The following is a 12,958-nucleotide window of genomic DNA, read 5'->3' on the forward strand; positions in this document are numbered from 1 at the left end:
CCCGGGCCCGTCTCCCAGCCATGGTCCAGGTCTCAGCTCAAAGATCGTTTCCTTAGGGGTGCCCTCCGGAACTGCCCACCTCCGGGCAGGTTTTGGCCAATTACCCTTTTTTATTTCCCTTCTCAGCTCCTACTGCTCTCTGGAACGGTCTTGGCTCATTTCTCCGGGCCTGTTCACTGTCTCCCCGACAGAGCTGTGGGCCCAAGACGGCACAGAAACGTCCAGTTCGGTCCCGCCGCAGCCAAGAACGCCAGGCGACTCTCGCACCTCGGTGCTTCCCCGCGAGGGTCTCTAACCCGCCAGAACCCCACCACCTCGCTGCGCCGGCGCGCTGGCGTGCCGGCGCCCGAGTTTACCTTCCGGGTCGGGGGGCAGGTCCGCGGCGGCGGCGCTCCACTTCCGGGGCGGGGCGGGCGGGCGGGGCGCTGTCTCCCGGCCTGTCTGGAGCCCGGCGGCGGCAGTGGCGACAGTGGTGGCGGCACGGCGCAGGCACCGGCCCGGGAGCGGCACCATGAGCGGTGAGTGGCGGCTTCGCCGCTGTCACCCGGCCCGGCTGCCCCGGCTCCCGCCGCTCCAGCTGCACACTCCGGCCCCCGAGTGCCCCGTCCCGCTCGCTCGCAGACCCCCGTCCGGTCTCTCGCAGACCCCGGTCCGCGCGGGAGCTGGCCCCCGGTCACCTGCACTTCTCTGGCGTCCCAAGTCCAGGCACTGCCAGTCCCCTGCCTCCTGTCCATCGCTTACAACCCGCTCCTGGACACCTGTCCCCAGACCCCCAGCCTCTCCCAGTCCTTCGACCCCCCTGCCCAGTCACCGGTCCCTCCCCCCCCCTCCCCCGCCCCCCTACCCCCGGGCCCCCCCCCCAGTCCCAGTTTCAGTTCCGGGCCCCCCTGCTCCGCAGTCATTCCCATTTCCCAGGCCCCCGGTGTGCAGTCGCTCCAGTCTCCACACGGTCATGGTGTCGTCTCTGGACACTCTTAGTTGGCTGACCCCTGAACCCCGTGCCCCCCGTGGCTCTCGGTCCCCAAGGGACTGTGAGTTCTCCAGCCTTTGTCTTCCCCGCCCCTCCCATTCCCTCGTGCCTTGTCCCCCGGTGCTTTGCTGTTCCAGTTCCCAGTTGTTCCCAGTTACGCTCGCAGTGTCCCTCTCTGGTCCTTGCTTCTTACATTTTGGTCCTTTTTTTTCATACTCCCGCTCCTTTCAGTTCTTTTCCTAGCTCATTTGAGGTCTCCCTCGCCCTGTCCTGCACCCCTTCCCTTCTTGTTCAGTACTGAACCCATCTGGGGACCGTCGCGTTGCCCTTCCCAGCCCACCATCCCCCTCTCCCTCCCGCAGGGAGGGGTGTGGCTTTTGGTGGGGAGGCCGGGAGTGGGAGGGAGGTGGGTGTGGACAGCTTGTGCTCGGTGTTTCTGAAGTTTAGTCCCAAGACTTGGACGTATATGCTCAGCCCTTCTCTGAAGCGATCTACTGGTGTTTTGGTGCTAAGTCATTCCTGGGTGTTGTGTGTGCAGAGGGACTCCGGGAAGCCTCGCAGTCCGCCCTGACTGGGATCTGGATTTACTTAGGAGGACCCGCCTACCCTCACACTGCCTGTTTTCCTTTTACTGTGGAGTTGCCTCTGAAGAGTCCCTGCATCCAGCTCCCTTGGCCTTAGCCTTTCACCCAGGCATTTCTGGAGGTTGAGGAGGAGGGGGGAGGGCAAGATGAAGGGGCTGGGTGTCTCTTAATGTTTAACTCTTGAGTTATCTCCGTGGGTCATTTTTTTTTTTTTTTTAACAAGTCATGCGCCTTTTGTTTTGCTGTTCAAGAGCAAGATTTGTGAAATTGTTGGTTCTAATGAGGGAGCTGGGAAGGGGGTTTCCTGGGAGATAGTCCGTCCAGCTTCTCTTGTCAGAGCAAATGATTTTTGGCTTCATTAAATTTCTGGTCCTTGAACATTAGTGATACTGCAACAAAGAGGTGATGAGCTGGTTTCCACCCAGGAGGTAGTACAGCCTGGTTTAAGTGCAGGCCCTGGAGCCAGACAGCCTGAGTTCAAATTCTGACTCTGCTCTATAAAGCTGTGTGATTTACGACCATTCTGAAGTCCCAGCAAAATGGGGGTAAATAATAGTACCTGTCACCTAGGCTTATTGCATGACTAAATAACTTTATTTAGATGCTGTGCTTCTTAAATGGTAGGTACATAGGAACTTAGACCAGTTGTTGTTTCCATAAGGACCCAGCTGGGGTTCAAGTGGGGTTGTTTTCTGACCCAGCTCTGGGACAAGGGCTGGGGTTAAGTATGCCTTGAAAATCTCTTGCTTTTATTTTTTTAAATTATTTTTTATTTTATTTAAATTCCAATTAATTAACATATAGTGTATTCTTAGTTTCAGAGGTAGAGTTTAGTGATTGCATATCACACCCAGTGCTCATTCCATGAAGTGCCCTCCTTAATGCCCATTACCCAATTACTCCATCCCTCCACCCACCTCCCCGCTCCAGCAATCCTCAGTTTATTTCCTATAGTTAAGAGTCTCTTATGGAAAACCTCTTGCTTTTAATATGACCAAGGAGAGTCTGCCTCAAGCTCAGGGTTCTGGACCATTCTCCTGCCTTGACCACAGGAACAAGTGAAATTGACAAGCCAAGGGAAATTGGTCAATGTGTCCTTCAAGAACCAACTTAATATCAAAGATAACAAAGTTTTAAAATTTAATTTAAAAAATCATTACAAAAGGAAACCCAACAGAAGGCTTTTTTAGGAAAAAGTGTTCAAGATGAAAGCCTTCTTTTGGAAAGATTGTAATTGAGGCAGAAAAAGTGGTTGCTGAGGACAGAAGGGAAGTCCAAGGTATTTTCAATTTTTTCTTTCCCCAAGTTTTATTGAGAAATAATTAACATACATCACTATATAAGTTTAAGGTGAACAGCATGATTGACCTGTGTTGTGAAATGATTACCACAAAAGGCTCAGCTAATATCCATCCTCTATGGATACAATAAAAAGAAAAAGAAGAAAAGAATAATTTTTTTTTTCCTTGTGATGAGACCTCTTAGGATTTACTCTCTTAACTCCTGTGTGTTGTACAGCAGCGTTAGTCATCATGTTGTACATGACATCTCTAGTGCTTATTTATCTTATAACTTGGAAGTTTCTACCTTTTGAACCTCTTCCTCCAATTACCGCCTTCATGTGTCTTGAGAATACAGTTGAAACAGGGTCTTCCCACCCTTGGGATTGATGATCAGCATACAATAAATAATGTTGCATGGAAGTATTTCCTCTCTTTCCTCTGTCCTTTTTTTCAATAGAAAATTTCAAATGTCTCCAAAGTGGAGAGAATAGTGTAGTGAGCATTTACCATCTCATGACCATCCCCTGTATAGCTATCTTTCTTACCTCTGTCCCCAGTATATTTTGAAGCAAATCCCAGACACTGTATCCTTTCATCTGTAAATATTTTAAGATATATCTCTAAAAGATAGGGACTCTTTTTTAAAAAACATAGCTCAATTTCATCATCATACTTAGAAGAACTGAGCAATAATTCATAAATATCAGATATTAAATGTTCAAATTTCCATAATTGCCTTATAATTTTATAGTGTTTTTTAGACTCAGGATCTAAATAAGGTTGAAACAATGCAAATTGTTTTTTTTTTTAAGTCTTTTAGTCCTCTTTTTATTTTTAGTTTAATTGTTATTTTGTTAGTGTTTAATATATTCACAGAGTTGTGCCCACATCACCATAATCAGTTTTAGAACATTTTCGTTTGTCCAAAAAGAAACCCGTGTACCTGTTAGCAGTGGTTCCTCATTCTCACTCCCCTTAGCCCCAGGCAGCCACTAATCTACTCTATCTTGGGTTTTTACCTATTCGGCATATTTCCCATCCAAGTACTAACCAGGCCCGACCCTGCTTAGCTTCCGAGATCAGACGAGATCGGGCGCGTTCAGGGTGGTATGGCCGTAGACTATTCGGCATATTTCATATAGATCAAGTCATACAACATGTAGTGTGCTTCTAAGCTTTATCATATTGTAGCAAGTAGCTATACTTCATTCCATTTTGTGTTTGAATACTGTTTCATTGTATGGATAGTCTACATTTTGTTTAACCATTCATCAATTGACATTTGACTTGTTTCCACTTTTTGGCTCCTCTGAATAATGCTGCTGTGAACATTCACCTACAAGTTTTTGTGTGGGCATGTGCTTTCATTTCTCCTGGGTCAATATCTGAGAGTAGAATTGCTGGCTCTGGGGCGCCTGGGTGGCTCAGATGGTTAAGCGTCTGCCTTCGGCTCAGGTCATGATCCCAGGGTCCTGGGATCAAGCCCCGCGTCGCGCTCCCTGCTCCGTGGGGAATCTGCTTCTCCCCCCTCTCTGCTTCTCACCCTGCTCATGCTCTCTCTCTCTCTCTCTGTACCTCTGTGTCTCGAATGAATAAATAAAAAAATCTATTAAAAAAAAATTGCTGGCTCCATTTGAACTGTCAGATTTTGCCAAAGTGGCCACACCGTTTTCCATTCCCACCAGCACTGTATGCAGTATGAAGGTTCTGGTTTCTTCACATCCTTGTCAACAGTCTTTTTGATTATAGCCATTCTAGTGGGTGTGAAGTGGTATCTTTTTGTGGTTTTGATTTGCATTTCCCTAATGATCAATGACCCGGTCAGCATCTTTTCATGTGCTTATTGGCGCTTTGTGTATATCTTCTTTGGAGAAATGTTTGTTCAGATCCTTTGTCCATTTTTAAATTGGGTTTTTATTGTTGAGCTGTAAGAATTCTATATAATTTCTGGATACAAGCCCCTTAGATATATTACTTACAAAAATTTTCTCCCATTTTGTGTTTTTTTTTTCTCTTTCTTGATTGTATCCTTTGAAGCACAAAATATTTTTTTTTAAACTAATACGTTCCTCTTTTATCTCTCTCTTTTTACCCCTCACAATTTTTGTTGAAGGAAACAGTTCACCCTGGTTGTTATGGGATAGATTGTTTCTTTGTGGGATTTTGCTGACTGCATTCTTTTGGTGTGGTTTGACACGTTTCTCATTCTCTTGTATTTCCTATAAATTGGCAGTTAGAGTCTGCTGTATTTTGTAGCTGAAAATATTTGAGTCAGAGGTCAGACAGTTTAAAGGCCAAGCGCATTAAGTGCAAGTAACCAGGAAGTGGAATGCCTAGGTAATGCATACACGAGATAAATGAGTATCCTGAGGCCAGAAGCAACTAGGATGACCATTAACAGGGGGGATGATGCATATATGTGGTATGGTCATGTGTTGGAAAACCTCAAAGACGTTAAAAGGAATAAAATGGATTTATGCACGTCACTGTGGCTATATCTCAACATTAACCTTCTCTAAAAAGAAGCAGAGTGCAGAATTAAACTAAAATATATACCTTGATGCACATTAAAACATGCATATGAAACAATGTTTGTGGATTTGTATATGTGTGTAGAAGTAAACAAATGGTCTGGAGGAAGGATACTTGCTACAAGTGGGTGGTTGTCTTAGCGTGATAGCAGTCATGATTTATTTGTTTCTCTTTAAAGAATCCAGTAGGTAGGAATACTTGATTTCCAGCCTCTGTAAGCAAAGGAATTATGAATTTCAGATAATGCTTTTGTTCTTACTTAGAAAGTAGAACTTGAAGGACTGGAAAGTCATTATGATTCTCAAGCACTGTCTTTCCTAAGACTTTAGATTTGAAGGTCCTTGATGCTCATTTCCATCAGTAATGAGTCTGTCAAGAATCTTTAAAAACCCAGTTTCAAGGGTGGGGAAAACTTGACCCAGAGAGGTCAGATAATTTGTGGAACCCTCAAGCTCTAGGGGCCTGATAAACCAGGGTTTGGGGCTTGGTGGGTAATTTACTGCTGTTTCATGCCTGATGTTTGTGTACATTTTAAGCAGCTTTATCTTATTTTTCTGGAATGTTGAGGGTCATGGTTTTCTCTTTGGCATTGACTGGGTCCTTTCCAGCAGTAGCTTGTGTTTGGGATAAAGAATCAGCTGAAGCGAATGAATGGAAAAAAGAATGTTTGTGGTTTTCATTCAAAGCAGAAAAAGTGATGATGTCAACTTTTTCCCCCTCCAATGAAGGCACCGGGTTGATTTATTGTGGCAGATTGTAAGAAGTAAGTGTTATACCGTCAGCAAATATTTGACCACGTCCTATGCTGGTAAGTGGCAATGGACTAAATCTCACTGACATCGCCTCTCCTGCTTTCTTGTTGTGACCAATAAGAAGTCAAGTTCTTAGAGCTCTTAAAATATGAAACCAAAATCCAAGATTTTATGGACTTCCATAAATTCCAGATAATTCCAGATAAAGCCCCTTCCATCCTGCCACCATTTTGTCTATACATAGGCCATGCATTCTCAGTGGGAGCGAAAATTGGTTCTCGAGGGAGAAAGAAATTTTAATGTTGTGTGTAAAGCACAGGTATGTGCGCAGTATGTAAACAGATACACAATATACTTGTGATATTAAAATTTCATGGAGGGGATGATCAAGAAAATGTCTGAAAAGGATCCTAAGGGGGAAGGTAATGAACAAAAGGTTGAGAAACATTGGTATGTGCTGAAGTAATTTTACCATTACCATATAAACTTGCATTTTGCTTTTACCCTTAGCATTTTAGGATAAAACTTTGCCACATTGGTACGTGGTCTTCATATTGATCACTTTTACGGACTTCATAATCCATCATTCATCCATCATTTTGCATGTAGTATAATTTTTAAACTATTTGATTCTACTTATGGAAACTTAGCTTATTTTCCTCCCTTTCCCCTCCCTCCCTTTTTTGGTTCCTATTATAAGGAATGATGCAGTGACATTTTTGTTTAAGGTAGTTTTCCTTCCTTTACATTGATATGTCTTTAGGATGATTTCCCTGAAATAGCCATAAAATGAAAGTATTGATAGTTCTTGATTGCTCTGGCTTTCAAAGTGTTTGTAGTAGGTTAAAATGCTGCTAGTAAGAGTGAGGACTCAAGTGGCAGCAGAGCCTGGCCAGAAATTCAGGGTTCAACATTCAGCATTTACTGAATGACAGTTTAGTGCTTCTTCTGTCACTTCGCAGAGGGCTGTACTGTTAGTGTCTGTTGAAGTACATCGAATGAATGCACCAAAAAATATTTTGTTGGCGTAATGGGTGTGTTAGCCAGGACTTTTCAGTTGCATTTGGCAGAGTAGAAGCTGATTTCAGAAAAATTGGAGTTTAAAGCATCTTGTAATGGAAATGTCTAGGGATAGGGCTGTCTTCAGGCTCAGTTGCATTCAGGTGCTTAGTCATCAGGACTACCTTTCTGTCCAGTTTGAAACTCTGCTTTCCTCTCTGTTGGCTTCATCCTCCAACAGCATCTTCTCCATGGAGGCAAAATGGCTCCAGCAGCTCTTGGGTCTCATCCTACAATGTAGCAACACCTGAGCCAAGGGTGGGCCTCTTTCTCAGTTGCTCCGGCAAAAGTCCTGAGGCTGACTCACAGCAGTCTGGCAGGCTGTGTGGTCATCCTGGAACCCATCACTGTGGCTTTGGTTGGTCAGGTCTGGATGGCAGGCCCAGTCCAGAGCCCAAGGGTGGCATCTGACTGACTTGTTGTCTGGATAGAGGATGAACTGAAGGGGGAGAGCTGTTGTAATTCTGAATGGAGCCGTCAGGGAAGGCCTCGCAGGGAAGGTGAGATTGAGCAGAGACCTGAGGGAGGGGAGGGTGACCCCTGGGTTTTGCTACTGAGCAGCTGAAAAGGGTAAACATTGCCTCTCACTGAGGTGAGAAAGGCTGTGGAACATCAGTTTTGGGTGTGGGATGTAGCAGTTTGAAGCCTTCAGGGGAAGTGAGGACTCTTTCCCAGGCCCTGACTTCTGCGTGCCAGTCCTAGAACCCTCCAGAGGCCTGGTGGTGGAGCCTCCTCTGTCCTTGCTGCTCCACCCTGCTGGGCCCGTGCTCCCAGTCTTCCTGCTTGGAGGGAACCTTGCCCACCGCATCTTATTTTTCCTTGCCTGAGCTGCATATTTTGGGATCTGCTCTTTCCTCCCCCATCTTTAAAAAAATAAAAAGCAAAAAACCCAAAATGACATTAAAGATTATTGTGAAAACATGGGATAGCCCTATAAATATACCTCCCTAGAACATTAAATATTTAGATTTTTAGGTATTCCACTTCTGTCTTTGCTCAGCGCATATGCATTTTACATAATTGCCTTGAGTCTACATCTGAATTAGTGTTTCCATTTACATTATAGCATTTATCTATGTGCCTTCCTGTCACAATTATTTAAAAAGGCTGCATAACGTTCCACCAAATGGATATACCATTGTAGGAAAAGAAAGTAAATTCCATTTACAATGTTCTAGGATGGAACTGGCAAACGTTTTCTGTAGAGATGCAGATAGTAAATAATTTCTGCTTCGTGGGCCATCTGGTCTCTGTCCCAACCACTCGTCCTTGTTGTTGTAGCGTAAGGCAGCCCAGTCAATCAATAAATGAAAGGATGTGGCTGTGTACCAATAAAACTTTATTTAGAGGAATAGGCAGCAGCTGGATTTGGTTAGTTTGCCGACCCCCGTTCCAGAACACTACCGGAAAAGTCTATATGCCCATGATGCCATGTTTCAGCAGTCATTGGGGTGTAGTGGAAAAAAGTTGGGATTCAGACAGCCCTGGATTTAACTCCCCGTGGAAGAGCCTGAGCACGTTATTGAACTTCTCTGACTCAATTCCCTCATCAGAAAATGGAAATGAAAGCAAGTGATGAACATACAGTGCCTTACTCAGTACCTGGAGGATGGAGGAACTGGTGGAATTGTTGCTTATTCCTTTCCTCATTTCCCTCCTTCGTCCCCTCTAGCCTAGTTTCCAAGGTGTCAGAAAGGTGTTTTGATATTTTGATAGCTTTTTGTATGCACTGCCTTGTTGCCTTTCAGAACTCACCGCACCAATATGTTAGCGGTGGTGTGTGCGTGTTCCCCCATAGCTTTACCAGCATTAAATGTTTCTTGGTGAATTGAGTAGTTATATAATGCTAACATGTGGCAGCTAATTTAGAAGGTTTATAATTTGCATTTCTCCAACCACGAGGGAAGATACACTTCTCCTTCAAAATGCTTGCACAGTGCCATTTTAGTATTTTTCTAAGCAGAGATTGGGAAACTGTGCTAGCCCCCTGTTTTGTGAATAAAGTTTTATTGGAACACAGGCACATCCATTCATTGACTATTGTTTATGGCTACTTTCACTCTACAATGGCAGAATTGAGTGCCTGTGACAAGAGACCTTATGGCTTGTAAAGCCTAAAATATTTACCATTTGTTCTCGACAGAAAATGTTTGCTGAGCCCTGATTCAGAGTCAATTCTTCACCCGTTGATGAATATGCTGTTGACTTAGTCTTTGACCTTGGACCTCACAAGTCCACTTGGATGGCCTGAGGCCATCTGTCTGCCTTGAAGCAGAGCCTGCCTCTTTCCATTGTGTGGTGGTGGACAGTCTTCCCTTTTGTCCTGGCCCAGCTGTGCCACTTTGCCCCACAGTACAGGGAACTAGCGCCTTGACTTTGGGGAAGAATGAAGGCTGTTTTATCTGTTCGTGTGCAAACGCTGAGCGGACAGCCCTGCTGCTTCTCTCGGCTCATGACACACACGCACGAGGCTGCTGCTGTGTCCTGGCTCCTTCTGGTCCTCTCCGTTTAAAGCAGCCACTTGGGGAGCCACAGAACCTAACCCCAGAGCCTTGATTTGACAATTGTTGGGCTCCTTCTGTGAGTTGGGGGTGTGGGGATTAATGTGGTCCACCCCGGAGAAGACTCACAGTCTAGGATAGGCACAAGGAGCAGGTTTATGATTCCTCATAATCCCTTCTATAGGGATTATACTAGGGCTGTGATGTGGCTGGAGGGTCACGGGAGCACCCTATAGAGAACAGTTTATTGTGCCCGGGGCAGGAAGGTTTCTCACAGAAAGGGACAGTTGAGCCAGCCACCGGGAGGTTGGTTGTCCTCAGTGGCCCTTTGCAGAGGGGTCACTGTCTGCAAGTTGAGCTGCCTGAGGTTGGCCTGGCCTTGTGGAGATTGGCAGGCCTGGGCATTGGGGTAAAGTGTTGGGGTGCAGTTCCTGGGGCTAGTGATCGGTTTCTCCAAACCTCAGTTCCTTTAACTGTTACGATGGTGCTGTCCGCACAGTCATCTTACAGGTGGATATGAAGGTTCAGTGTGTGTCTCAGAACAGAAAATTGTTAGCGGATCTGGCCCCAAGGTGTGTCGTACTTGGTTCACAGAGAGTTGGCTGAAAAGGTGCTCTAAAAAGTATAATTAGGTGCCAACTAGTTGACATGAAAGTCTGAGTTTCTGGCTTCTCTTGAAAAACCAGAAGATGGGGCAACCGCTCGCTGGAGTTGCTGTGAGGCGTGACCCGCTGGAGCCCAATAGCAGCTGCCATTTCTACAGAGACACCCGCCTTGGCCCCCTCAGTCCCTACCTCACCCCGCTTTTCCGTTCTCCGCCTGACCCTGGAGGCGTGGGGGTGGGGATGGGGGGGCGGGGGAAGGTCTGATCTTGGTCTTATGCACGTCTCTGGCCTATGTGAGGCCGCCCTTTCTGCCCACTCCTCTTGATTCTGCTTTGGAATGGTGGTGGGTTTTGGGGGATGATGGAAGTTACAGAACAAAGCACCAGCACTAAACTCACCACTGGGCTGAGAGCGCTGAGCGTCCTATGCCTGCAGATGTGACTGAGCATGAATTCTAGCAGTGAGCACAAGCTGATAGTGTATCTGTCTCTTGCAAGGCTCCAGTGTGGGCTCTTGGTTATAGGGTGAGGGAAGATGGGCACACAGTGGAGGTGTGGGTCTGGTCTACAGTCTTCTGGGGACCCCCTAACATGTAACCATCTTACTGCTTACTGGATGGCCATAAAGTCTGCAAACACAGACACTGTTGTTTTAATTTGTAAAACCCCCCTCAGATTAATTCTGCTAGGGCAGTGGTTGGCAAACTGTGGCCCGTAGGGTAAATCCAGCCCAAGGCCCATTTTTTTTTTTTTTTTTTTTTTTTTTAAAGATTTTATTTATTTATTTGAGAGAGAGAATGAGATAGAGAGAGAGAGAGCATGAGACGGGGGAGGGTCAGAGGGAGAAGCAGACTCCCTGCCGAGCTGGGAGCCCGATGCGGGACTCGATCCCGGACTCCAGGATCATGACCTGAGCCGAAGGCAGTCGCTTAACCAACTGAGCCACCCAGGCGCCCCAGCCCAAGGCCCATTTTGGTAAACAGCTATGCTCATTCATTAATGTATCGTCTATGGCTGCTTTTGAGATATAAGACCAGAGTTGATTAGTTGGGACCATATGACCTGCAAGGCCTAAAATATTTACTATCTGGCTCTTTACAGAAAACGTTTGCTGACCCCTGTCCTAGGGCATGCTAAAGGTGGAGGTTTAATTCGGTGAAAACAAGAAATACAGATCATCTGAGACAACCCACTGGGAGCTTCGGACTTGATAGAAACGCAGGGTTAACTGCAGTTTTGCAGGGTGCGTGGAAGGAACAAATCACAGAATATCATTGAGTGTATCATGTCTTTGTTATATAATATCAGTAAGTCATTTGCTGCCACCTGTGCTCCCAGATGTTATGGCCGCTGTGTAGATTATCAGTCAGTGCAGGGTGAAGGTGCTGAGGGCAGAAGGGCACCAGAACGGCCGGCAGTCTAGGCAGGGGTGGCTCTCCGGGAGAGCCTGGCGGCTCCTGTGAAGGACAAGCTGACCAGGGCAGCCGAGGAGTGGGGTTGCAGCTGGAAGGGCATGTGGGCGAAGGCATGGCTTTCAGTAAACTTGGGGGAGATATTACGACATCCTCGTATGCTGTAAGAATTGCATAGACGAGAAGAAACAACTGACTGGGGGACAGTTACCTGAGTGTGTCCTCGAGCAGACGAGAGGAGACCGGATTCAGAGCACCAGTTGAGGTTCAAGTTATTTAGCCTCTGAGAGCCTCAGTTTCATCACCTCTGAAATGGGACAATCACATGTACTTTAGGGCAGAATTTCCTCATTGCAGCACTGCTGACATTTGGGCCAGGTAATTCTCTGCTGTGGGTGCCCATCTGGTGCCCTGGAGGAGGGGTAGCAGCATCCCTGGCCTCACCCCCTCGAGGCACCCTCCTGAGTTGTGCCAGAAATATCTGCATACGTTGCCAAATGTCCATGGTGGGGGCGAAATCACTCTGGTTGAGAATCACTTATCTATACCCACCCCTCATAGGGCCCCTCATAATTACACCTCCCTGAACTCCCCTTATTTGAGTGTGCCTGTTGTTTCCTGTTAGTAGCCCCATGATCAGACCTCTTAGCATCCCACCCCCTCAGTGTAATCAGAAATATGGAGGAGATGTGAGCATAGGGTCGGGGGGCTATCTGGAGTCCTTTTGTCCACCCCCCCCACCCCCCCCCAAGGGCGAATCCTACCTACCTGTCCCTTTGGCTTGGAATGTGTTCTGGGCCATTATTTGCTTGTGGCAGCCCTTCCCATAAAAACATTTTTTTACTGAAGTGAAATTAACATAACAAAACCATTTATGTTTTTAATGCTATTAAAACCATGAATAATTGCTCAATTTTAGAATTAACAATCAGTAAAACAACCATCTTAAAGTGAGCAATTCAGTGGCATTTAGTACATTCATAATGTATGACCACTCTCTGTCTAGTTACAAAAGATTTTCATCCCCCCACAGGGAGAGTCCGTTCCCACTAAGAAGTTGTGTTGTATCTGCATGGATTTACCTATCCTGGTCCTTCCCATTTTTTTAAGCCCAACTCAAGTTCCCCCTTTTCCAGTGAGCCTCCGTTGGCCCCAGCAGAAGGGCAGCATGGTTTGGTGGAGGGAGCACTGGCCTAAGGGTCAGGCAGACCAGGGTCTTAGCCTCTGATGCACCACTTGTTTTGTTGCATGACCTTGAGCA

The sequence above is a fragment of the Neomonachus schauinslandi genome, chromosome 5 (assembly GCF_002201575.2).
Source record: "Neomonachus schauinslandi chromosome 5, ASM220157v2, whole genome shotgun sequence".
NCBI classification, from domain to species: Eukaryota; Metazoa; Chordata; class Mammalia; order Carnivora; family Phocidae; genus Neomonachus; species Neomonachus schauinslandi.